Below are 27,225 nucleotides of genomic sequence, written 5' to 3'. Positions count from 1 at the left end.
CGCATGTGAGGTACCATTTTCCTCGGGACACGTGTGGGAACACGTGACGGTAGGCCATGTGTTATTGGGGGCATGTTTCGATGGGTGCGTCGAGCGAAATGTGCGGAAAAAGTGTTTTTTTCCCGACATTTCGGACTTTGCGGGGCTGTCTGGGTAAAAAATTCTGGGGCGATGTGCGCAAATCATACCTATGCGGATTCCCACGGGTGTCCTCTTTTCGGAAATGCATGGGTTTCCCTGTTTTCCTCCGTGGCTTGGACGCCCGAGGCCCATATCTGTACGTTGTGCCGGTCGGCAGAATGTCTGAAATTTCGCTCTGAAAACAGACTTGGGTTTACTTGTGTTTTAGGCTTTCCCCTTGGCGGCCAGGTAGGTGCACCCACGCATGTGAGGTACCGTTTTCATCGGGACACCTGTGGGAACGCGTGACGGTAGGCCATGTGTTGTTGGGGGGCATGTTTCGATGGGTGCGTCGAGCGAAATGTGCGGAAAAAGTGTTTTTTTCCCGACATTTCGGACTTTGCGGGGCTGTCTGGGTAAAAAATTCTTTGGCGATGTGCGCAAATCATACCTATGCGGATTCCCACGGGTGTCCTCTTTTCGGAAATGCATGGGTTTCCCTGTTTTCCTCCGTGGCTTGGACGCCCGAGGCCCATATCTGTACGTTGTGCCGGTCGGCAGAATGTCTGAGATTTCGCTCTGAAAACAGACTTGGGGTTACTTGTGTTTTAGGCTTTCCCCTTAGCGGTCAGGTAGGTGCACCCACACATGTGAAGTACCGTTTCCATCGGGACACCTGTGGGAACGTGTGACGGTAGGCCATGTGTTGTTGGGGGCATGTTTCGATGGGTGCGTCGAGCGAAATGTGCGGAAAAAGTGTTTTTTTCCCCACATTTAGGACTTTGCGGGGCTGTCTGGGTAAAAAATTCTGGGGCGATGTGCGCAAATCATTCCTCTGCGGATTCCCACGGGTGTCCTCTTTTCGGAAATGCATGGGTTTCCCTGTTTTCCTCCGTGGCTTGGACGCCCGAGGCCCATATCTGTACGTTGTGCCGGTCGGCAGAATGTCTGAGATTTCGCTCTGAAAACAGACTTGGGGTTACTTGTGTTTTAGGCTTTACCCTTGGCGGCCAGGTAGGTGCACCCACACATGTGAGGTGCCGTTTTCATCGGGACACCTGTGGGAATGTGTGACGGTAGGCCATGTGTTGTTGGGGGCGTGTTTCGATGGGTGTGTCGAGCGAAATGTGCGGAAAAAGCGTTTTTTTCCCGACTTTTAGGACTTTGTGGGGCTGTCTGGGTAATAAAATCTGGGGCGATGTGCGCAAATCATACCTCTGTGGATTCCCACGGGTGTCCTCTTTTCGGAAATGCATGGGGTTCCCCGTTTTCCATGGTGGCTTGGACACCCGAGGCCCATATCTGTACGTTGTGCCGGTCGGCAGAATGTCTGAGATTTCGCTCTGAAAACAGACCTCGGGTTACTTGTGTTTTAGGCTTTCCCCTTGGCGGCCAGGTAGGTGAACCCACACACGTGAGGTAGCGTTTTCATCGGGACACCTGTGGGAACACGTGACGGTAGACCATGTGTTGTTGGGGGCATGTTTTGATGGGTGCGTCGAGCGAAATGTGCGGAAAAGGCGTTTTTTTCCTGACATTTCGGACTTTGCGGGGATGTCTGGGTAATAAAATCTGGGGGGATGTGCGCAAATCATACCTTTGCGTATTCCGACGGGTGTCCTCTTTTTGGAAATGCATGGGGTTCCCTTTTTTCCCCGGTGGCTTGGACACCCGAGGCCCCTATCTGTACGTTGTGCCGGTCGGCAGAATGTCTGAGATTTCGCTCTGAAAACAGACTTGGGGTTACTTGTGTTTTAGGCTTTCCCCTTGGCGGCCAGGTAGGTGCACACACGCATGTGAGGTACCGTTTTCATCGGGACACCTGTGGGAACGCGTGACGGTAGGCCATGTGTTGTTGGGGGCATGTTTCGATGGGTGCGTCGAGCGAAATGTGCAGAAAAAGTGTTTTTTTCCCGACATTTTGGACTTTGCGGGGCTGTCTGGGTAAAAAATTCTGGGGCGATGTGCGCAAACCATACCTATGCAGATTCCCACGGGTGTCCTATTTTCGGAAATGCATGGGTTTCCCTGTTTTCCTCGGTGGCTTGGACTCCCGAGGCCCATATCTGTACGTTGTGCCGGTCGGCAGAATGTCTGAGATTTCGCTCTGAAAACAGACTTGGGGTTACTTGTGTTTTAGGCTTTCCCCTTAGCGGTCAGGTAGGTGCACCCACACATGTGGGGTACCGTTTTCATCGGGACACCTGTGGGAACGGGGGACGGTAGGCCATGTGTTGTTGGGGGCGTGTTTCGATGGGTGCGTCGAGCGAAATGTGCGGAAAAGGCGTTTCTTTCCCGACATTTCGGATTTTGCGGGGCTATCTGGGTAATAAAATCTGGGGCGATGTGTGCAAATCATACCTCTGCGTATTCCCACGGGTGTCCTCTTTTCGGAAATGCATGGGGTTCCCTGTTTTCCTCAGTGGCTTGGACACCCGAGGGCAATATCTGTACGTATATCTGTACGTTGTGCCGGTCGGCAGAATGTCTGAGATTTCGCTCTGAAAACAGACTTGGGGTTACTTGTGTTTTAGGCTTTCCCCTTGGCGGCCAGGTAGGTGCACCCACACATGTGAGGTACCGTTTTCATCGGGACACCTGTGGGAACGCGTGACAGTAGGCCATGTGTTATTGGGGGTGTGTTTCGATGGGTGCGTCGAGCGAAATGTGCGGAAAAGGCGTTTTTTTCCTGACATTTCGGACTTTGCGGGGCTGTCTGGGTAAAAAATTCTGGGGCGATGTGCGCAAATCATACCTCTGCGGATTCCCACGGGTGTCCTCTTTTCGGAAATGCATGGGCTTCCCTGTTTTCCTCTGTGGCTTGGACACCCGAGGGCCATATCTGTACGTTGTGCCGGTCGGCAGAATGTCTGAGATTTCGCTCTGAAAACAGACTTGGGGTTACTTGTGTTTTAGGCTTTCCCCTTGGCGGCCAGGTAGGTGCACCCACACATGTGAGGTGCCGTTTTCATCGGGACACCTGTGGGAATGTGTGACGGTAGGCCATGTGTTGTTTGGGGCGTGTTTCGATGGGTGTGTCGAGCGAAATGTGCGGAAAAAGCATTTTTTTCCCGACTTTTAGGAATTTGTGGGGCTGTCTGGGTAATAAAATCTGGGGCGATGTGCGCAAATCATACCTCTGTGGATTCCCACGGGTGTCCTCTTTTCGGAAATGCATGGGGTTCCCCGTTTTCCATGGTGGCTTGGACACCCGAGGCCCATATCTGTACGTTGTGCCGGTCGGCAGAATGTCTGAGATTTCGCTCTGAAAACAGACCTGGGGTTACTTGTGTTTTAGGCTTTCCCCTTGGCGGCCAGGTAGGTGAACCCACACACGTGAGGTAGCGTTTTCATCGGGACACCTGTGGGAACACGTGACGGTAGACCATGTGTTGTTGGGGGCATGTTTTGATGGGTGCGTCGAGCGAAATGTGCGGAAAAGGCGTTTTTTTCCTGACATTTCTGAATTTGCGGGGATGTCTGGGTAATAAAATCTGGGGGGATGTGCGCAAATCATACCTTTGCGTATTCCCACGGGTGTCCTCTTTTCGGAAATGCATGGGGTTCCCTTTTTTCCACGGTGGCTTGGACACCCGAGGCCCCTATCTGTACGTTGTGCCGGTCGGCAGAATGTCTGAGATTTCGCTCTGAAAACAGACTTGGGGTTACTTGTGTTTTAGGCTTTCCCCTTGGCGGCCAGGTAGGTGCACCCACGCATGTGAGGTACCATTTTCATCGGGACACCTGTGGGAATGCGTGACAGTAGGCCATGTGTTATTGGGGGTGTGTTTCGATGGGTGCGTCGAGCGAAATGTGCGGAAAAAGTGTTTTTTTCCCGACATTTCGGACTTTGCGGGGCTGTCTGGGTAAAAAATTCTGGGGCGATGTGCGCAAATCATACCTCTGCGGATTCCCACGGGTGTCCTCTTTTCGGAAATGCATGGGCTTCCCTGTTTTCCTCGGTGGCTTGGACACCCGAGGGCCATATCTGTACGTTGTGCCGGTCGGCAGAATGTCTGAGATTTCACCATGAAAACAGACTTGGGGTTACTTGTGTTTTAGGCTTTCCCCTTTGCCGCCAGGTAGGTGCATCCAGACATGTGAGGTACAGTTTTCATCGGGACACCTGTGGGAAGGCGTGACGGTAGGCCATGTGTTGTTGGGGGCGTGTTTCGATGGGTGCGTCGAGCAAAATGTGTGGAAAAAGTGTTTTTTCCCGACATTTCGGACTTTGCGCGGCTGTCTGGGTAAAAAATTCTGGGGCGATGTGCGCAAATCATACCTCTGCGGATTCACACGGTTGTCCTCTTTTTGGAAATGCATGGGGTTCCCTGTTTTCCTTGGTGGCTTGGACACCCGAGGACCATATCTGTACGTTGTGCCGGTCGGCAGAATGTCTGAGATTTCGCTCTGAAAACAGACTTGGGGTTACTTGTGTTTTAGGCTTTCCCCTTGGAGGCCAGGTAGGTGCACCCACACATGTGGGGTACCGTTTTCATCGGGACATCTGTGGGAACACGTGACGGTAGGCCATGTGTTGTTAGGGGCGTGTTTCGATGGGTGCGTCGAGCGAAATGTGCAGAAAAAGCGTTTTTTTCCCCACATTTCGGACTTTGCGGGGCTGTCTGGGTAATAAAATCTGGGGCGATGTGCGCAAATCATACCTCTGCCTATTCCCACGGGTGTCCTCTTTTCGGAAATGCATGGGGTTCCCTGTTTTCCTCGGAGGCTTGGACACCCGAAGCCCATATCTGTACGTTGTGCCAGTCGGCAGAATGTCTGAGATTGCGCTCTGAAAACAGACTTGGGGTTACTTGTGTTTTAGGCTTTCCCCTTGGCGGCCAGGTAGGTGCACCCACACATGTGAGGTGCCGTTTTCATCGGGACACCTGTGGGAATGTGTGACGGTAGGCCATGTGTTGTTGGGGGCGTGTTTCGATGGGTGTGTCGAGCGAAATGTGCGGAAAAAGCGTTTTTTTCCCGACTTTTAGGACTTTGTGGGGCTGTCTGGGTAATAAAATCTGGGGCGATGTGCGCAAATCATACCTCTGTGGATTCCCACGGGTGTCCTCTTTTCGGAAATGCATGGGGTTCCCCGTTTTCCATGGTGGCTTGGACACCCGAGGCCCATATCTGTACGTTGTGCCGGTCGGCAGAATGTCTGAGATTTCGCTCTGAAAACAGACCTGGGGTTACTTGTGTTTTAGGCTTTCCCCTTGGCGGCCAGGTAGGTGAACCCACACACGTGAGGTAGCGTTTTCATCGGGACACCTGTGGGAACACGTGACGGTAGACCATGTTTTGTTGGGGGCATGTTTTGATGGGTGCGTCGAGCGAAATGTGCGGAAAAGGCGTTTTTTTCCTGACATTTCTGAATTTGCGGGGATGTCTGGGTAATAAAATCTGGGGGGATGTGCGCAAATCATACCTTTGCGTATTCCCACGGGTGTCCTCTTTTCGGAAATGCATGGGGTTCCCTTTTTTCCACGGTGGCTTGGACACCCGAGGCCCCTATCTGTACGTTGTGCCGGTCGGCAGAATGTCTGAGATTTCGCTCTGAAAACAGACTTGGGGTTACTTGTGTTTTAGGCTTTCCCCTTGGCGGCCAGGTAGGTGCACCCACGCATGTGAGGTACCATTTTCATCGGGACACCTGTGGGAACGCGTGACAGTAGGCCATGTGTTATTGGGGGTGTGTTTCGATGGGTGCGTCGAGCGAAATGTGCGGAAAAAGTGTTTTTTTCCCGACATTTCGGACTTTGCGGGGCTGTCTGGGTAAAAAATTCTGGGGCGATGTGCGCAAATCATACCTCTGCGGATTCCCACGGGTGTCCTCTTTTCGGAAATGCATGGGCTTCCCTGTTTTCCTCGGTGGCTTGGACACCCGAGGGCCATATCTGTACGTTGTGCCGGTCGGCAGAATGTCTGAGATTTCACCATGAAAACAGACTTGGGGTTACTTGTGTTTTAGGCTTTCCCCTTTGCCGCCAGGTAGGTGCATCCAGACATGTGAGGTACAGTTTTCATCGGGACACCTGTGGGAAGGCGTGACGGTAGGCCATGTGTTGTTGGGGGCGTGTTTCGATGGGTGCGTCGAGCAAAATGTGTGGAAAAAGTGTTTTTTCCCGACATTTCGGACTTTGCGCGGCTGTCTGGGTAAAAAATTCTGGGGCGATGTGCGCAAATCATACCTCTGCGGATTCACACGGTTGTCCTCTTTTTGGAAATGCATGGGGTTCCCTGTTTTCCTTGGTGGCTTGGACACCCGAGGACCATATCTGTACGTTGTGCCGGTCGGCAGAATGTCTGAGATTTCGCTCTGAAAACAGACTTGGGGTTACTTGTGTTTTAGGCTTTCCCCTTGGAGGCCAGGTAGGTGCACCCACACATGTGGGGTACCGTTTTCATCGGGACATCTGTGGGAACACGTGACGGTAGGCCATGTGTTGTTAGGGACGTGTTTCGATGGGTGCGTCGAGCGAAATGTGCAGAAAAAGCGTTTTTTTCCCCACATTTCGGACTTTGCGGGGCTGTCTGGGTAATAAAATCTGGGGCGATGTGCGCAAATCATACCTCTGCCTATTCCCACGGGTGTCCTCTTTTCGGAAATGCATGGGGTTCCCTGTTTTCCTCGGAGGCTTGGACACCCGAAGCCCATATCTGTACGTTGTGCCAGTCGGCAGAATGTCTGAGATTTCGCTCTGAAAACAGACTTGGGGTTACTTGTGTTTTAGGCTTTCCCCTTGGCGGCCAGGTAGGTGCACCCACACATGTGAGGTGCCGTTTTCATCGGGACACCTGTGGGAATGTGTGACGGTAGGCCATGTGTTGTTGGGGGCGTGTTTCGATGGGTGCGTCGAGCGAAATGTGTGGAAAAAGCATTTTTTTCCCGACATTTCAGACTTTGCGGGGCTGTCTGGGTAATAAAATCTGGGGCGATGTGCTCAAATCATACCTCTGCGTATTCCCACAGGTGTCCTCTTTTTGGAAATGCATGGGGTTCCCAGTTTTCCTCGGTGGCTTGGACACCCGAGTCCCATATCTGTACGTTGTGCCGGTCGGCAGAATGTTTGACATTTCGCTCTGAAAACAGACTTACGGTTACTTGTGTTTTAGGCTTTCCCCTTGGTGGCCAGGTAGGTGCACCCACACATGTGAGGTACTGTTTTCATCGGGACACCTGTGGGAACGTGTGACGGTAGGCCATGTGTTGTTGGGGGCGTGTTTCGATGGGTGCGTCGAGCGAAATGTGCGGAAAAAGCGGTTTTTTCCTGACATTTCGGACTTTGCGGGGCTGTCTGGGTAATAAAATCTGGGGCGATGTGCGCAAATCATACCTCTGCGGATTCCAACAGGTGTCCTCTTTTTGGAAATGCATGGGGTTCCCAGTTTTCCTCGGTGGCTTGGACACCCGAGGCCCATATCTGTACGTTGTGCCGGTCGGCAGAATGTCTGACATTTCGCTCTGAAAACAGACTTAGGGTTACTTGTGTTTTAGGTTTTCCCCTTGGTGGCCAGGTAGGTGCACCCACACACGTGAGGTACCGTTTTCATCGGGACACCTGTGGGAACACGTGACGGTAGACCATGTGTTGTTGGGGGCATGTTTTGATGGGTGCGTCGAGCGAAATGTGCGGAAAAGGCGTTTTTTTCCTGACATTTCGGACTTTGCAGGGATGTCTGGGTAATAAAATCTGGGGGGATGTGCGCAAATCATACCTCTGCGTATTCCCACGGGTGTCCTCTTTTCGGAAATGCATGGGGTTCCCTGTTTTCTGCGGTGGCTTGGACACCCGAGGCCCCTATCTGTACGTTGTGCCGATCGGCAGAATGTCTGAGATTTCGCTCTGAAAACAGACTTGGGGTTACTTGTGTTTTAGGCTTTCCCCTTGGCGGGCAGGTAGGTGCACCCACGCATGTGAGGTGCTGTTTTCATCGGGACACCTGTGGGAACGCGTGACGGTAGGCCATGTGTTGTTGGGGGCATGTTTTGATGGGTGCGTCAAGTGAAATGTGCGGAAAAAGCGTTTTTTCCCCACATTTCGGACTTTGCGGGGCTATCTGGGTAATAAAATCTGGGGCGATGTGTGCAAATCATACCTCTGCGTATTCCCACGGGTGTCCTCTTTTCGGAAATGCATGGGGTTCCCTGTTTTCCTAAGTGGCTTGGACACCCGAGGGCAATATCTGTACGTATATCTGTACGTTGTGCCGGTCGGCAGAATGTCTGAGATTTCGCTCTGAAAACAGACTTGGGGTTACTTGTGTTTTAGGCTTTCCCCTTGGTGGCCAGGTAGGTGCACCCACGCATGTGAGGTACCGTTTTCATCGGGACACCTGTGCGAACGTGTGACGTAGGCCATGTGTTGTTGGGGGCATGTTTCGATAGGTGCGTCGAGCGAAATGTGCGGAAAAAGCGTTTTTTTCCTGACATTTCAGACTTTGCGGGGCTGTCTGGGTAATAAAATCTGGGGCGATGTGCTCAAATCATATCTCTGCGTATTCCCACAGGTGTCCTCTTTTTGGAAATGCATGGGGTTCCCAGTTTTCCTCGGTGGCTTGGACACCCGAGGCCCATATCTGTACGTTGTGCCGGTCGGCAGAATGTTTGACATTTCGCTCTGAAAACAGACTTACGGTTACTTGTGTTTTAGGCTTTCCCCTTGGTGGCCAGGTAGGTGCACCCACACATGTGAGGTACTGTTTTCATCGGGACACCTGTGGGAGCGTGTGACGGTAGGCCATGTGTTGTTGGGGGCGTGTTTCGATGGGTGCGTCGAGCGAAATGTGCGGAAAAGGCGTTTTTTTCCTGACATTTTGGACTTTGCAGGGATGTCTGGGTAATAAAATCTGGGGGGATGTGCGCAAATCATACCTCTGCGTATTCCCACGGGTGTCCTCTTTTCGGAAATGCATGGGGTTCCCTGTTTTCCTCAGTGGCTTGGACACCCGAGGGCAATATCTGTACGTATATCTGTACGTTGTGCCGGTCGGCAGAATGTCTGAGATTTCGCTCTGAAAACAGACTTGGGGTTACTTGTGTTTTAGGCTTTCCCCTTGGCGGCCCGGTAGGTGCACCCACGCATGTGAGGTACCGTTTTCATCGGGACACCTGTGCAAACGTGTGACGTAGGCCATGTGTTGTTGGGGGCATGTTTCGATAGGTGCGTCGAGCGAAATGTGCGGAAAAAGCGTTTTTTTCCTGACATTTTGGACTTTGCAGGGATGTCTGGGTAATAAAATCTGGGGGGATGTGCGCAAATCATACCTCTGCGTATTCCCACGGGTGTCCTCTTTTCGGAAATGCATGGGGTTCCCTGTTTTCCTCAGTGGCTTGGACACCCGAGGGCAATATCTGTACGTATATCTGTACGTTGTGCCGGTCGGCAGAATGTCTGAGATTTCGCTCTGAAAACAGACTTGGGGTTACTTGTGTTTTAGGCTTTCCCCTTGGCGGCCAGGTAGGTGCACCCACACATGTGAGGTACCGTTTTCATCGGGACACCTGTGGGAACGCGTGACAGTAGGCCATGTGTTATTGGGGGTGTGTTTCGATGGGTGCGTCGAGCGAAATGTGCGGAAAAGGCGTTTTTTTCCCGACATTTCGGACTTTGCGGGGCTGTCTGGGTAAAAAATTCTGGGGCGATGTGCGCAAATCATACCTCAGCGGATTCCCACGTGTGTCCTCTTTTCGGAAATGCATGGGCTTCCCTGTTTTCCTCTGTGGCTTGGACACCCGAGGGCCATATCTGTACGTTGTGCCGGTCGGCAGAATGTCTGAGATTTCGCTCTGAAAACAGACTTGGGGTTACTTGTGTTTTAGGATTTCCCCTTGGCGGCCAGGTAGGTGCACCCACACATGTGAGGTGCCGTTTTCATCGGGACACCTGTGGGAATGTGTGACGGTAGGCCATGTGTTGTTGGGGGCGTGTTTCGATGGGTGTGTCGAGCAAAATGTGCGGAAAAAGCGTTTTTTTCCCGACTTTTAGGACTTTGTGGGGCTGTCTGGGTAATAAAATCTGGGGCGATGTGCGCAAATCATACCTCTGTGGATTCCCACGGGTGTCCTCTTTTCGGAAATGCATGGGGTTCCCCGTTTTCCATGGTGGCTTGGACACCCGAGGCCCATATCTGTACGTTGTGCCGGTCGGCAAAATGTCTGAGATTTCGCTCTGAAAACAGACCTGGGGTTACTTGTGTTTTAGGCTTTCCCCTTGGTGGCCAGGTAGGTGAACCCACACACGTGAGGTAGCGTTTTCATCGGGACACCTGTGGGAACACGTGACGGTAGACCATGTGTTGTTGGGGGCATGTTTTGATGGGTGCGTCGAGCGAAATGTGCGGAAAAGGCGTTTTTTTCCTGACATTTCGGAATTTGCGGGGATGTCTGGGTAATAAAATCTGGGGGGATGTGCGCAAATCATACCTTTGCGTATTCCCACGGGTGTCCTCTTTTCGGAAATGCATGGGGTTCCCTTTTTTCCCCGGTGGCTTGGACACCCGAGGCCCCTATCTGTACGTTGTGCCGGTCGGCAGAATGTCTGAGATTTCGCTCTGAAAACAGACTTGGGGTTACTTGTGTTTTAGGCTTTCCCCTTGGCGGCCCGGTAGGTGCACCCACGCATGTGAGGTACCGTTTTCATCGGGACACCTGTGCAAACGTGTGACGTAGGCCATGTGTTGTTGGGGGCATGTTTCGATAGGTGCGTCGAGCGAAATGTGCGGAAAAAGCGTTTTTTTCCTGACATTTTGGACTTTGCAGGGATGTCTGGGTAATAAAATCTGGGGGGATGTGCGCAAATCATACCTCTGCGTATTCCCACGGGTGTCCTCTTTTCGGAAATGCATGGGGTTCCCTGTTTTCCTCAGTGGCTTGGACACCCGAGGGCAATATCTGTACGTATATCTGTACGTTGTGCCGGTCGGCAGAATGTCTGAGATTTCGCTCTGAAAACAGACTTGGGGTTACTTGTGTTTTAGGCTTTCCCCTTGGCGGCCAGGTAGGTGCACCCACACATGTGAGGTACCGTTTTCATCGGGACACCTGTGGGAACGCGTGACAGTAGGCCATGTGTTATTGGGGGTGTGTTTCGATGGGTGCGTCGAGCGAAATGTGCGGAAAAGGCGTTTTTTTCCCGACATTTCGGACTTTGCGGGGCTGTCTGGGTAAAAAATTCTGGGGCGATGTGCGCAAATCATACCTCAGCGGATTCCCACGTGTGTCCTCTTTTCGGAAATGCATGGGCTTCCCTGTTTTCCTCTGTGGCTTGGACACCCGAGGGCCATATCTGTACGTTGTGCCGGTCGGCAGAATGTCTGAGATTTCGCTCTGAAAACAGACTTGGGGTTACTTGTGTTTTAGGATTTCCCCTTGGCGGCCAGGTAGGTGCACCCACACATGTGAGGTGCCGTTTTCATCGGGACACCTGTGGGAATGTGTGACGGTAGGCCATGTGTTGTTGGGGGCGTGTTTCGATGGGTGTGTCGAGCAAAATGTGCGGAAAAAGCGTTTTTTTCCCGACTTTTAGGACTTTGTGGGGCTGTCTGGGTAATAAAATCTGGGGCGATGTGCGCAAATCATACCTCTGTGGATTCCCACGGGTGTCCTCTTTTCGGAAATGCATGGGGTTCCCCGTTTTCCATGGTGGCTTGGACACCCGAGGCCCATATCTGTACGTTGTGCCGGTCGGCAAAATGTCTGAGATTTCGCTCTGAAAACAGACCTGGGGTTACTTGTGTTTTAGGCTTTCCCCTTGGTGGCCAGGTAGGTGAACCCACACACGTGAGGTAGCGTTTTCATCGGGACACCTGTGGGAACACGTGACGGTAGACCATGTGTTGTTGGGGGCATGTTTTGATGGGTGCGTCGAGCGAAATGTGCGGAAAAGGCGTTTTTTTCCTGACATTTCGGAATTTGCGGGGATGTCTGGGTAATAAAATCTGGGGGGATGTGCGCAAATCATACCTTTGCGTATTCCCACGGGTGTCCTCTTTTCGGAAATGCATGGGGTTCCCTTTTTTCCCCGGTGGCTTGGACACCCGAGGCCCCTATCTGTACGTTGTGCCGGTCGGCAGAATGTCTGAGATTTCGCTCTGAAAACAGACTTGGGGTTACTTGTGTTTTAGGCTTTCCCCTTGGCGGCCCGGTAGGTGCACCCACGCATGTGAGGTACCGTTTTCATCGGGACACCTGTGCAAACGTGTGACGTAGGCCATGTGTTGTTGGGGGCATGTTTCGATAGGTGCGTCGAGCGAAATGTGCGGAAAAAGCGTTTTTTTACTGACATTTCAGACTTTGCGGGGCTGTCTGGGTAATAAAATCTGGGGCGATGTGCTCAAATCATATCTCTGCGTATTCCCACAGGTGTCCTCTTTTTGGAAATGCATGGGGTTCCCAGTTTTCCTCGGTGGCTTGGACACCCGAGGCCCATATCTGTACGTTGTGCCGGTCAGCAGAATGTTTGACATTTCGCTCTGAAAACAGACTTACGGTTACTTGTGTTTTAGGCTTTCCCCTTGGTGGCCAGGTAGGTGCACCCACACATGTGAGGTACTGTTTTCATCGGGACACCTGTGGGAACGTGTGACGGTAGGCCATGTGTTGTTGGGGGCGTGTTTCGATGGGTGCGTCGAGCGAAATGTGTGGAAAAAGCATTTTTTTCCCGACATTTCAGACTTTGCGGGGCTGTCTGGGTAATAAAATCTGGGGCGATGTGCGCAAATCATACCTCTGCCTATTCCCACGGGTGTCCTCTTTTCGGAAATGCATGGGGTTCCCTGTTTTCCTCGGAGGCTTGGACACCCGAAGCCCATATCTGTACGTTGTGCCAGTCGGCAGAATGTCTGAGATTTCGCTCTGAAAACAGACTTACGGTTACTTGTGTTTTAGGCTTTCCCCTTGGTGGCCAGGTAGGTGCACCCACACATGTGAGGTACTGTTTTCATCGGGACACCTGTGGGAACGTGTGACGGTAGGCCATGTGTTGTTGGGGGCGTGTTTCGATGGGTGCGTCGAGCGAAATGTGCAGAAAAAGCGTTTTTTTCCCCACATTTCGGACTTTGCGGGGCTGTCTGGGTAATAAAATCTGGGGCGATGTGCGCAAATCATACCTCTGCCTATTCCCACGGGTGTCCTCTTTTCGGAAATGCATGGGGTTCCCTGTTTTCCTCGGAGGCTTGGACACCCGAAGCCCATATCTGTACGTTGTGCCAGTCGGCAGAATGTCTGAGATTTCGCTCTGAAAACAGACTTGGGGTTACTTGTGTTTTAGGCTTTCCCCTTGGCGGCCAGGTAGGTGCACCCACACATGTGAGGTGCCGTTTTCATCGGGACACCTGTGGGAATGTGTGACGGTAGGCCATGTGTTGTTGGGGGCGTGTTTCGATGGGTGCGTCGAGCGAAATGTGTGGAAAAAGCATTTTTTTCCCGACATTTCAGACTTTGCGGGGCTGTCTGGGTAATAAAATCTGGGGCGATGTGCTCAAATCATACCTCTGCGTATTCCCACAGGTGTCCTCTTTTTGGAAATGCATGGGGTTCCCAGTTTTCCTCGGTGGCTTGGACACCCGAGTCCCATATCTGTACGTTGTGCCGGTCGGCAGAATGTTTGACATTTCGCTCTGAAAACAGACTTACGGTTACTTGTGTTTTAGGCTTTCCCCTTGGTGGCCAGGTAGGTGCACCCACACATGTGAGGTACTGTTTTCATCGGGACACCTGTGGGAACGTGTGACGGTAGGCCATGTGTTGTTGGGGGCGTGTTTCGATGGGTGCGTCGAGCGAAATGTGCGGAAAAAGCGGTTTTTTCCTGACATTTCGGACTTTGCGGGGCTGTCTGGGTAATAAAATCTGGGGCGATGTGCGCAAATCATACCTCTGCGGATTCCAACAGGTGTCCTCTTTTTGGAAATGCATGGGGTTCCCAGTTTTCCTCGGTGGCTTGGACACCCGAGGCCCATATCTGTACGTTGTGCCGGTCGGCAGAATGTCTGACATTTCGCTCTGAAAACAGACTTAGGGTTACTTGTGTTTTAGGTTTTCCCCTTGGTGGCCAGGTAGGTGCACCCACACACGTGAGGTACCGTTTTCATCGGGACACCTGTGGGAACACGTGACGGTAGACCATGTGTTGTTGGGGGCATGTTTTGATGGGTGCGTCGAGCGAAATGTGCGGAAAAGGCGTTTTTTTCCTGACATTTCGGACTTTGCAGGGATGTCTGGGTAATAAAATCTGGGGGGATGTGCGCAAATCATACCTCTGCGTATTCCCACGGGTGTCCTCTTTTCGGAAATGCATGGGGTTCCCTGTTTTCTGCGGTGGCTTGGACACCCGAGGCCCCTATCTGTACGTTGTGCCGATCGGCAGAATGTCTGAGATTTCGCTCTGAAAACAGACTTGGGGTTACTTGTGTTTTAGGCTTTCCCCTTGGCGGGCAGGTAGGTGCACCCACGCATGTGAGGTGCTGTTTTCATCGGGACACCTGTGGGAACGCGTGACGGTAGGCCATGTGTTGTTGGGGGCATGTTTCGATGGGTGCGTCAAGTGAAATGTGCGGAAAAAGCGTTTTTTTCCCCACATTTCGGACTTTGCGGGGCTATCTGGGTAATAAAATCTGGGGCGATGTGTGCAAATCATACCTCTGCGTATTCCCACGGGTGTCCTCTTTTCGGAAATGCATGGGGTTCCCTGTTTTCCTAAGTGGCTTGGACACCCGAGGGCAATATCTGTACGTATATCTGTACGTTGTGCCGGTCGGCAGAATGTCTGAGATTTCGCTCTGAAAACAGACTTGGGGTTACTTGTGTTTTAGGCTTTCCCCTTGGTGGCCAGGTAGGTGCACCCACGCATGTGAGGTACCGTTTTCATCGGGACACCTGTGCGAACGTGTGACGTAGGCCATGTGTTGTTGGGGGCATGTTTCGATAGGTGCGTCGAGCGAAATGTGCGGAAAAAGCGTTTTTTTCCTGACATTTCAGACTTTGCGGGGCTGTCTGGGTAATAAAATCTGGGGCGATGTGCTCAAATCATACCTCTGCGTATTCCCACAGGTGTCCTCTTTTTGGAAATGCATGGGGTTCCCAGTTTTCCTCGGTGGCTTGGACACCCGAGGCCCATATCTGTACGTTGTGCCGGTCGGCAGAATGTTTGACATTTCGCTCTGAAAACAGACTTACGGTTACTTGTGTTTTAGGCTTTCCCCTTGGTGGCCAGGTAGGTGCACCCACACATGTGAGGTACTGTTTTCATCGGGACACCTGTGGGAGCGTGTGACGGTAGGCCATGTGTTGTTGGGGGCGTGTTTCGATGGGTGCGTCGAGCGAAATGTGCGGAAAAGGCGTTTTTTTCCTGACATTTTGGACTTTGCAGGGATGTCTGGGTAATAAAATCTGGGGGGATGTGCGCAAATCATACCTCTGCGTATTCCCACGGGTGTCCTCTTTTCGGAAATGCATGGGGTTCCCTGTTTTCCTCAGTGGCTTGGACACCCGAGGGCAATATCTGTACGTATATCTGTACGTTGTGCCGGTCGGCAGAATGTCTGAGATTTCGCTCTGAAAACAGACTTGGGGTTACTTGTGTTTTAGGCTTTCCCCTTGGCGGCCAGGTAGGTGCACCCACACATGTGAGGTACCGTTTTCATCGGGACACCTGTGGGAACGCGTGACAGTAGGCCATGTGTTATTGGGGGTGTGTTTCGATGGGTGCGTCGAGCGAAATGTGCGGAAAAGGCGTTTTTTTCCCGACATTTCGGACTTTGCGGGGCTGTCTGGGTAAAAAATTCTGGGGCGATGTGCGCAAATCATACCTCAGCGGATTCCCACGTGTGTCCTCTTTTCGGAAATGCATGGGCTTCCCTGTTTTCCTCTGTGGCTTGGACACCCGAGGGCCATATCTGTACGTTGTGCCGGTCGGCAGAATGTCTGAGATTTCGCTCTGAAAACAGACTTGGGGTTACTTGTGTTTTAGGATTTCCCCTTGGCGGCCAGGTAGGTGCACCCACACATGTGAGGTGCCGTTTTCATCGGGACACCTGTGGGAATGTGTGACGGTAGGCCATGTGTTGTTGGGGGCGTGTTTCGATGGGTGTGTCGAGCAAAATGTGCGGAAAAAGCGTTTTTTTCCCGACTTTTAGGACTTTGTGGGGCTGTCTGGGTAATAAAATCTGGGGCGATGTGCGCAAATCATACCTCTGTGGATTCCCACGGGTGTCCTCTTTTCGGAAATGCATGGGGTTCCCCGTTTTCCATGGTGGCTTGGACACCCGAGGCCCATATCTGTACGTTGTGCCGGTCGGCAAAATGTCTGAGATTTCGCTCTGAAAACAGACCTGGGGTTACTTGTGTTTTAGGCTTTCCCCTTGGTGGCCAGGTAGGTGAACCCACACACGTGAGGTAGCGTTTTCATCGGGACACCTGTGGGAACACGTGACGGTAGACCATGTGTTGTTGGGGGCATGTTTTGATGGGTGCGTCGAGCGAAATGTGCGGAAAAGGCGTTTTTTTCCTGACATTTCGGAATTTGCGGGGATGTCTGGGTAATAAAATCTGGGGGGATGTGCGCAAATCATACCTTTGCGTATTCCCACGGGTGTCCTCTTTTCGGAAATGCATGGGGTTCCCTTTTTTCCCCGGTGGCTTGGACACCCGAGGCCCCTATCTGTACGTTGTGCCGGTCGGCAGAATGTCTGAGATTTCGCTCTGAAAACAGACTTGGGGTTACTTGTGTTTTAGGCTTTCCCCTTGGCGGCCCGGTAGGTGCACCCACGCATGTGAGGTACCGTTTTCATCGGGACACCTGTGCAAACGTGTGACGTAGGCCATGTGTTGTTGGGGGCATGTTTCGATAGGTGCGTCGAGCGAAATGTGCGGAAAAAGCGTTTTTTTCCTGACATTTTGGACTTTGCAGGGATGTCTGGGTAATAAAATCTGGGGGGATGTGCGCAAATCATACCTCTGCGTATTCCCACGGGTGTCCTCTTTTCGGAAATGCATGGGGTTCCCTGTTTTCCTCAGTGGCTTGGACACCCGAGGGCAATATCTGTACGTATATCTGTACGTTGTGCCGGTCGGCAGAATGTCTGAGATTTCGCTCTGAAAACAGACTTGGGGTTACTTGTGTTTTAGGCTTTCCCCTTGGCGGCCAGGTAGGTGCACCCACACATGTGAGGTACCGTTTTCATCGGGACACCTGTGGGAACGCGTGACAGTAGGCCATGTGTTATTGGGGGTGTGTTTCGATGGGTGCGTCGAGCGAAATGTGCGGAAAAGGCGTTTTTTTCCCGACATTTCGGACTTTGCGGGGCTGTCTGGGTAAAAAATTCTGGGGCGATGTGCGCAAATCATACCTCAGCGGATTCCCACGTGTGTCCTCTTTTCGGAAATGCATGGGCTTCCCTGTTTTCCTCTGTGGCTTGGACACCCGAGGGCCATATCTGTACGTTGTGCCGGTCGGCAGAATGTCTGAGATTTCGCTCTGAAAACAGACTTGGGGTTACTTGTGTTTTAGGATTTCCCCTTGGCGGCCAGGTAGGTGCACCCACACATGTGAGGTGCCGTTTTCATCGGGACACCTGTGGGAATGTGTGACGGTAGGCCATGTGTTGTTGGGGGCGTGTTTCGATGGGTGTGTCGAGCAAAATGTGCGGAAAAAGCGTTTTTTTCCCGACTTTTAGGACTTTGTGGGGCTGTCTGGGTAATAAAATCTGGGGCGATGTGCGCAAATCATACCTCTGTGGATTCCCACGGGTGTCCTCTTTTCGGAAATGCATGGGGTTCCCCGTTTTCCATGGTGGCTTGGACACCCGAGGCCCATATCTGTACGTTGTGCCGGTCGGCAAAATGTCTGAGATTTCGCTCTGAAAACAGACCTGGGGTTACTTGTGTTTTAGGCTTTCCCCTTGGTGGCCAGGTAGGTGAACCCACACACGTGAGGTAGCGTTTTCATCGGGACACCTGTGGGAACACGTGACGGTAGACCATGTGTTGTTGGGGGCATGTTTTGATGGGTGCGTCGAGCGAAATGTGCGGAAAAGGCGTTTTTTTCCTGACATTTCGGAATTTGCGGGGATGTCTGGGTAATAAAATCTGGGGGGATGTGCGCAAATCATACCTTTGCGTATTCCCACGGGTGTCCTCTTTTCGGAAATGCATGGGGTTCCCTTTATTCCCCGGTGGCTTGGACACCCGAGGCCCCTATCTGTACGTTGTGCCGGTCGGCAGAATGTCTGAGATTTCGCTCTGAAAACAGACTTGGGGTTACTTGTGTTTTAGGCTTTCCCCTTGGCGGCCCGGTAGGTGCACCCACGCATGTGAGGTACCGTTTTCATCGGGACACCTGTGCAAACGTGTGACGTAGGCCATGTGTTGTTGGGGGCATGTTTCGATAGGTGCGTCGAGCGAAATGTGCGGAAAAAGTGTTTTTTTCCTGACATTTCAGACTTTGCGGGGCTGTCTGGGTAATAAAATCTGGGGCGATGTGCTCAAATCATATCTCTGCGTATTCCCACAGGTGTCCTCTTTTTGGAAATGCATGGGGTTCCCAGTTTTCCTCGGTGGCTTGGACACCCGAGGCCCATATCTGTACGTTGTGCCGGTCAGCAGAATGTTTGACATTTCGCTCTGAAAACAGACTTACGGTTACTTGTGTTTTAGGCTTTCCCCTTGGTGGCCAGGTAGGTGCACCCACACATGTGAGGTACTGTTTTCATCGGGACACCTGTGGGAACGTGTGACGGTAGGCCATGTGTTGTTGGGGGCGTGTTTCGATGGGTGCGTCGAGCGAAATGTGTGGAAAAAGCATTTTTTTCCCGACATTTCAGACTTTGCGGGGCTGTCTGGGTAATAAAATCTGGGGCGATGTGCTCAAATCATACCTCTGCGTATTCCCACAGGTGTCCTCTTTTTGGAAATGCATGGGGTTCCCAGTTTTCCTCGGTGGCTTGGACACCCGAGTCCCATATCTGTACGTTGTGCCGGTCGGCAGAATGTTTGACATTTCGCTCTGAAAACAGACTTACGGTTACTTGTGTTTTAGGCTTTCCCCTTGGTGGCCAGGTAGGTGCACCCACACATGTGAGGTACTGTTTTCATCGGGACACCTGTGGGAACGTGTGACGGTAGGCCATGTGTTGTTGGGGGCATGTTTCGATGGGTGCGTCGAGCGAAATGTGCGGAAAAAGCGTTTTTTTCCTGACATTTCGGACTTTGCGGGGCTGTCTGGGTAATAAAATCTGGGGCGATGTGCGCAAATCATACCTCTGCGGATTCCAACAGGTGTCCTCTTTTTGGAAATGCATGGGGTTCCCAGTTTTCCTCGGTGGCTTGGACACCCGAGGCCCATATCTGTACGTTGTGCCGGTCGGCAGAATGTCTGACATTTCGCTCTGAAAACAGACTTGGGGTTACTTGTGTTTTAGGCTTTCCCCTTGGCGGGCAGGTAGGTGCACCCACGCATGTGAGGTGCTGTTTTCATCGGGACACCTGTGGGAACGCGTGACGGTAGGCCATGTGTTGTTGGGGGCATGTTTCGATGGGTGCGTCAAGTGAAATGTGCGGAAAAAGCGTTTTTTTCCCCACATTTCGGACTTTGTGGGGCTATCTGGGTAATAAAATCTGGGGCGATGTGTGCAAATCATACCTCTGCGTATTCCCACGGGTGTCCTCTTTTCGGAAATGCATGGGGTTCCCTGTTTTCCTAAGTGGCTTGGACACCCGAGGGCAATATCTGTACGTATATCTGTACGTTGTGCCGGTCGGCAGAATGTCTGAGATTTCGCTCTGAAAACAGACTTGGGGTTACTTGTGTTTTAGGCTTTCCCCTTGGTGGCCAGGTAGGTGCATCCACGCATGTGAGGTACCGTTTTCATCGGGACACCTGTGCGAACGTGTGACGTAGGCCATGTGTTGTTGGGGGCATGTTTCGATAGGTGCGTCGAGCGAAATGTGCGGAAAAAGCGTTTTTTTCCTGACATTTCAGACTTTGCGGGGCTGTCTGGGTAATAAAATCTGGGGCGATGTGCTCAAATCATACCTCTGCGTATTCCCACAGGTGTCCTCTTTTTGGAAATGCATGGGGTTCCCAGTTTTCCTCGGTGGCTTGGACACCCGAGGCCCATATCTGTACGTTGTGCCGGTCGGCAGAATGTTTGACATTTCGCTCTGAAAACAGACTTACGGTTACTTGTGTTTTAGGCTTTCCCCTTGGTGGCCAGGTAGGTGCACCCACACATGTGAGGTACTGTTTTCATCGGGACACCTGTGGGAGCGTGTGACGGTAGGCCATGTGTTGTTGGGGGCGTGTTTCGATGGGTGCGTCGAGCGAAATGTGCGGAAAAGGCGTTTTTTTCCTGACATTTTGGACTTTGCAGGGATGTCTGGGTAATAAAATCTGGGGGGATGTGCGCAAATCATACCTCTGCGTATTCCCACGGGTGTCCTCTTTTCGGAAATGCATGGGGTTCCCTGTTTTCCTCAGTGGCTTGGACACCCGAGGGCAATATCTGTACGTATATCTGTACGTTGTGCCGGTCGGCAGAATGTCTGAGATTTCGCTCTGAAAACAGACTTGGGGTTACTTGTGTTTTAGGCTTTCCCCTTGGCGGCCAGGTAGGTGCACCCACACATGTGAGGTACCGTTTTCATCGGGACACCTGTGGGAACGCGTGACAGTAGGCCATGTGTTGTTGGGGGCGTGTTTCGATGGGTGTGTCGAGCAAAATGTGCGGAAAAAGCGTTTTTTTCCCGACTTTTAGGACTTTGTGGGGCTGTCTGGGTAATAAAATCTGGGGCGATGTGCGCAAATCATACCTCTGTGGATTCCCACGGGTGTCCTCTTTTCGGAAATGCATGGGGTTCCCCGTTTTCCATGGTGGCTTGGACACCCGAGGCCCATATCTGTACGTTGTGCCGGTCGGCAAAATGTCTGAGATTTCGCTCTGAAAACAGACCTGGGGTTACTTGTGTTTTAGGCTTTCCCCTTGGTGGCCAGGTAGGTGAACCCACACACGTGAGGTAGCGTTTTCATCGGGACACCTGTGGGAACACGTGACGGTAGACCATGTGTTGTTGGGGGCATGTTTTGATGGGTGCGTCGAGCGAAATGTGCGGAAAAGGCGTTTTTTTCCTGACATTTCGGAATTTGCAGGGATGTCTGGGTAATAAAATCTGGGGGGATGTGCGCAAATCATACCTTTGCGTATTCCCACGGGTGTCCTCTTTTCGGAAATGCATGGGGTTCCCTTTTTTCCCCGGTGGCTTGGACACCCGAGGCCCCTATCTGTACGTTGTGCCGGTCGGCAGAATGTCTGAGATTTCGCTCTGAAAACAGACTTGGGGTTACTTGTGTTTTAGGCTTTCCCCTTGGCGGCCCGGTAGGTGCACCCACGCATGTGAGGTACCGTTTTCATCGGGACACCTGTGCAAACGTGTGACGTAGGCCATGTGTTGTTGGGGGCATGTTTCGATAGGTGCGTCGAGCGAAATGTGCGGAAAAAGCGTTTTTTTCCTGACATTTCAGACTTTGCGGTGCTGTCTGGGTAATAAAATCTGGGGCGATGTGCTCAAATCATACCTCTGCGTATTCCCACAGGTGTCCTCTTTTTGGAAATGCATGGGGTTCCCAGTTTTCCTCGGTGGCTTGGACACCCGAGGCCCATATCTGTACGTTGTGCCGGTCAGCAGAATGTTTGACATTTCGCTCTGAAAACAGACTTACGGTTACTTGTGTTTTAGGCTTTCCCCTTGGTGGCCAGGTAGGTGCACCCACACATGTGAGGTACTGTTTTCATCGGGACACCTGTGGGAACGTGTGACAGTAGGCCATGTGTTGTTGGGGGCGTGTTTCGATGGGTGCGTCGAGCGAAATGTGCGGAAAAAGCGTTTTTTCCCGACATTTCGGACTTTGCGGGGCTGTCTGGGTAATAAAATCTGGGGCGATGTGCGCAAATCATACCTCTGCGGATTCCAACAGGTGTCCTCTTTTTGGAAATGCATGGGGTTCCCAGTTTTCCTCGGTGGCTTGGACACCCGAGGCCCATATCTGTACGTTGTGCCGGTCGGCAGAATGTCTGACATTTCACTCTGAAAACAGACTTAGGGTTACTTGTGTTTTAGGTTTTCCCCTTGGTGGCCAGGTAGGTGCACCCTCACACGTGAGGTACCGTTTTCATCGGGACACCTGTGGGAACACGTGACGGTAGACCATGTGTTGTTGGGGGCATGTTTTGATGGGTGCGTCGAGCGAAATGTGCGGAAAAGGCGTTTTTTTCCTGACATTTCAGACTTTGCATGGATGTCTGGGTAATAAAATCTGGGGGGATGTGCGCAAATCATACCTCTGCGTATTCCCACGGGTGTCCTCTTTTCGGAAATGCATGGGGTTCCCTGTTTTCCGCGGTGGCTTGGACACCCGAGGCCCCTATCTGTACGTTGTGCCGGTCGGCAGAATGTCTGAGATTTCGCTCTGAAAACAGACTTGGGGTTACTTGTGTTTTAAACTTTCCCCTTGGCGGCCAGGTAGGTGCACCCACGCATGTGAGGTGCTGTTTTCATCGGGACACCTGTGGGAACGCGTGACGGTAGGCCATGTGTTGTTGGGGGCATGTTTCGATGGGTGCGTCAAGTGAAATGTGCGGAAAAAGCGTTTTTTTCCCCACATTTCGGACTTTGCGGGGCTGTCTGGGTAATAAAATCTGGGGCGATGTGCGCAAATCATAACGCTGCGTATTCCCACGGGTGTCCTCTTTTCGGAAATGCATGGGGTTCCCCGTTTTCCTTGGTGGCTTGGACACCCTAGGCCCATATCTGTACGTTGTGCCGGTCGGCAGAATGTCTGAGATTTCGCTCTGAAAACAGACCTGGGGTTACTTGTGTTTTAGGCTTTCCCCTTGGCGGCCAGGTAGGTGCACCCACACACGTGAGGTACCGTTTTCATCGGGACACCTGTGGGAACACGTGACGGTAGACCATGTGTTGTTGGGGGCATGTTTTGATGGGTGCGTCGAGCGAAATGTGCGGAAAAGGCGTTTTTTTCCTGACATTTCGGACTTTGCAGGGATGTCTGGGTAATAAAATCTGGGGGGATGTGCGCAAATCATACCTCTGCGTATTCCCACGGGTGTCCTCTTTTCGGAAATGCATGGGGTTCCCTGTTTTCCGCGGTGGCTTGGAAACCCGAGGCCCCTATCTGTACGTTGTGCCGGTCGGCAGAATGTCTGAGATTTCGCTCTGAAAACAGACTTGGGGTTACTTGTGTTTTAAACTTTCCCCTTGGCGGCCAGGTAGGTGCACCCACGCATGTGAGGTACCGTTTTCATCGGGACACCTGTGGGAACGCGTGACGGTAGGCCATGTGTTGTTGGGGGCATGTTTCGATGGGTGCGTTGAGCGAAATGTGCGGAAAAAGTGTTTTTTTCCCGACATTTCCGACTTTGCGGGGCTGTCTGGGTAAAAAATTCTGGGGCGATGTGCGCAAATCATACCTATGCGGATTCCCACGGGTGTCCTCTTTTCGGAAATGCATGGGTTTCCCTGTTTTCCTCGGTGGCTTGGACTCCCGAGGCCCATATCTGTACGTATATCTGTACGTTGTGCCGGTCGGCAGAATGTCTGAGATTTCGCTCTGAAAACAGACTTGGGGTTACTTGTGTTTTAGGCTTTCCCCTTGGTGGCCAGGTAGGTGCACCCACACATGTGAGGTACCGTTTTCATCGGGACACCTGTGGGAATGCGGGACGGTAGGCGATGTGTTGTTGGGGGCGTGTTTCGATGGTTGCATCGAGCGAAATGTGCGGAAAAAGCATTTTTTTCCCGACATTTCGGAATTTGCGGGGCTATCTGGGTAATAAAATCTGGGGCGATGTGTGCAAATCATACCTCTGCGTATTCCCACGGGTGTCCTCTTTTCGGAAATGCATGGGGTTCCCTGTTTTCGTAAGTGGCTTGGACACCCGAGGGCAATATCTGTACGTATATCTGTACGTTGTGCCGGTCGGCAGAATGTCTGAGATTTCGCTCTGAAAACAGACTTGGGGTTACTTGTGTTTTAGGCTTTCCCCTTGGCGGCCAGGTAGGTGCACCCACGCATGTGAGGTACCGTTTTCAGCGGGACAGCTGTGGGAACGCGTGACAGTAGGCCATGTGTTGTTGGTGGCATGTTTCGATGGGTGCGTCGAGCGAAATGTGCGGAAAAAGTGTTTTTTTCCCGACATTTCGGATTTTGCGGGGCTATCTGGGTAATAAAATCTGGGGCGATGTGTGCAAATCATACCTCTGCGTATTCCCACGGGTGTCCTCTTTTCGGAAATGCATGGGGTTCCCTGTTTTCCTCAGTGGCTTGGACACCCGAGGGCAATATCTGTACCTATATCTGTACGTTGTGCCGGTCGGCAGAATGTCTGAGATTTCGCTCTGAAAACAGACTTGGGGTTACTTGTGTTTTAGGCTTTCCCCTTGGTGGCCAGGTAGGTGCACCCACACATGTGAGATACCGTTTTCATCGGGACACCTGTGGGAATGCGGGACGGTTGGCGATGTGTTGTTGGGGGCGTGTTTCGATGGTTGCGTCGAGCGAAATGTGCGGAAAAAGCATTTTTTTCCTGACATTTCGGAATTTGCGGGGCTATCTGGGTAATAAAATATGGGGCGATGTGTGCAAATCATACCTCTGCGTATTCCCACGGGTGTCCTCTTTTCGGAAATGCATGGGGTTCCCTGTTTTCCTCAGTGGCTTGGACACCCGAGGGCAATATCTGTACGTATATCTGTACGTTGTGCCGGTCGGCAGAATGTCTGAGATTTCGCTCTGAAAACAGACTTGGGGTTACTTGTGTTTTAGGCTTTCCCCTTGGCGGCCAGGTAGGTGCACCCACGCATGTGAGGTACCGTTTTCATGGGGACACCTGTGGGAACGCGTGACGGTAGGCCATGTGTTGTTGGGGGCATGTTTCGATGGGTGCGTCGAGCAAAATGTGCGGAAAAAATGTTTTTTTCCCGACATTTCGGACTTTGCGGGGCTGTCTGGGTAAAATATTCTGGGGCGATGTGCGCAAATCATACCTATGCGGATTCCCACGGGTGTCCTCTTTTCGGAAATGCATGGGTTTCCCTGTTTTCCTCGGTGGCTTAGACTCCCGAGGCCCATATCTGTACGTTGTGCCGGTCGGCAGAATGTCTGAGATTTCGCTCTGAAAACAGACTTGGGGTTACTTGTGTTTTAGGCTTTCCTCTTGGCGGTCAAATAGGTGCACCCACACATGTGAGGTACCGTTTTCATCGGGACACCTGTGGGAATGCGGGACGGTAGGCGATCTGTTGTTGGGGGCGTGTTTCGATGGGTGCGTCGAGCAAAATGTGCGGAAAAAACATTTTTTTCCTGACATTTCAGAATTTGCGGGGCTATCTGGGTAATAAAATCTGGGGCGATGTGCGCAAATCATACCTCTGCGTATTCCCACGGGTGTCCTCTTTTCGGAAATGTATGGGGTTCCCTGTTTTCCTCGGTGGCTTGGACACCCGAGGGCCATATCTGTACGTTGTGCCGGTCGGCAGAATGTCTGAGATTTCGCTCTGAAAACAGACTTGGGGTTACTTGTGTTTTAGGCTTTCCCCTTGGCGGCCAGGTAGGTGCACCCACGCATGTGAGGTGCTGTTTTCATCGGGACACCTGTGGGAACGCGTGACGGTAGGCCATGTGTTGTTGGGGGCATGTTTCGATAGGTGCGTCGAGCGAAATGTGCGGAAAAAGCGTTTTTTTCCTGACATTTCAGACTTTGCGGGGCTGTCTGGGTAATAAAATCTGGGGCGACGTGCTCAAATCATACCTCTGCGTATTCCCACAGGTGTCCTCTTTTTGGAAATGCATGGGGTTCCCAGTTTTCCTCGGTGGCTTGGACACCCGAGGCCCATATCTGTACGTTGTGCCGGTCGGCAGAATGTTTGACATTTCGCTCTGAAAACAGACTTACGGTTACTTGTGTTTTAGGCTTTCCCCTTGGTGGCCAGGTAGGTGCACCCACACATGTGAGGTACTGTTTTCATCGGGACACCTGTGGGAACGTGTGACGGTAGGCCATGTGTTGTTGGGGGCGTGTTTCGATGGGTGCGTCGAGCGAAATGTGTGGAAAAAGCGTTTTTTTCCCGACATTTCGGACTTTGCGGGGCTGTCTGGGTAATAAAATCTGGGGCGATGTGCGCAAATCATACCTCTGCGGATTCCAACAGGTGTCCTCTTTTTGGAAATGCATGGGGTTCCCAGTTTTCCTCGGTGGCTTGGACACCCGAGGCCCATATCTGTACGTTGTGCCGGTCGGCAGAATGTCTGACATTTCGCTCTGAAAACAGACTTAGGGTTACTTGTGTTTTAGGTTTTCCCCTTGGTGGCCAGGTAGGTGCACCCACACACGTGAGGTACCATTTTCATCGGGACACCTGTGGGAACACGTGACGGTAGACCATGTGTTGTTGGGGACATGTTTTGATGGGTGCGTCGAGCGAAATGTGCGGAAAAGGCGTTTTTTTCCTGACATTTCGGACTTTGCAGGGATGTCTGGGTAATAAAATCTGGGGGGATGTGCGCAAATCATACCTCTGCCTATTCCCACGGGTGTCCTCTTTTCGGAAATGCATGGGGTTCCCTGTTTTCCGCGGTGGCTTGGACACCCGAGGCCCCTATCTGTACGTTGTGCCGGTCGGCAGAATGTCTGAGATTTCGCTCTGAAAACAGACTTGGGGTTACTTGTGTTTTAGGCTTTCCCCTTGGCGGCCAGGTAGGTGCACCCACGCATGTGAGGTGCTGTTTTCATCGGGACACCTGTGGGAACGCGTGACGGTAGGCCATGTGTTGTTGGGGGCATGTTTCGATGGGTGCGTCAAGTGAAATGTGCGGAAAAAGCGTTTTTTTCCCCACATTTTGGACTTTGCGGGGCTGTCTGGGTAATAAAATCTGGGGCGATGTGCGCAAATCATAATGCTGCGTATTCCCACGGGTGTCCTCTTTTCGGAAATGCATGGGGTTCCCCGTTTTCCTTGGTGGCTTGGACACCCTAGGCCCATATCTGTACGTTGTGCCGGTCGGCAGAATGTCTGAGATTTCGCTCTGAAAACAGACC

This window comes from Ambystoma mexicanum, chromosome 10 (assembly GCF_040938575.1).
Source record: "Ambystoma mexicanum isolate Mex_15411 chromosome 10, UKY_AmexF1_1, whole genome shotgun sequence".
NCBI lineage: Eukaryota > Metazoa > Chordata > Amphibia > Caudata > Ambystomatidae > Ambystoma > Ambystoma mexicanum.
The sequence above is the reverse complement of the archived record's forward strand: the minus strand, read 5'-3'. Positions refer to the sequence as shown.